The sequence below is a fragment of the Entamoeba nuttalli genome, assembly GCF_000257125.1.
Source record: "Entamoeba nuttalli P19 unplaced genomic scaffold asmbl_9756, whole genome shotgun sequence".
Lineage (NCBI taxonomy): Eukaryota > Evosea > Mastigamoebida > Endamoebidae > Entamoeba > Entamoeba nuttalli.
The window spans coordinates 984-1,189 of NW_008579808.1; the positions used below are offsets into that span (position 1 = coordinate 984).

General features: G+C 23.3%; 1 non-coding gene across 1 annotated transcript in view; it reads right to left on the reverse strand.

Moving 5' to 3' along the window:
• Position 1, reverse strand: part of ENU1_205310 — an 85-nt gene extending 84 nt beyond the window's left edge. Inside the window, exon 1 of the tRNA in view lies at position 1. This exon is cut by the window's left edge and continues 84 nt beyond it. This is a non-coding gene — a tRNA (tRNA-Tyr).
• Between the last annotated feature and the right edge of the window lie 205 nt (positions 2-206).

The following is a 206-nucleotide window of genomic DNA, read 5'->3' on the forward strand; positions in this document are numbered from 1 at the left end:
AGATCGGCTCTTATTTTTCTTTTTTTTTGTTTATCATAACTCATCTTTCTGAATTTCTATTCTTTGAATTTTATTAAATAAAAAGTAGATAGTTATGTGTTAATAGTTTTATTTTCCATACTTCATTGTTCAGTGCATATTATTCATTTTAACATTGCACATTCATTATCTATTAGTTTATTCTTAGCTTTTAGTCCTTGAATTGT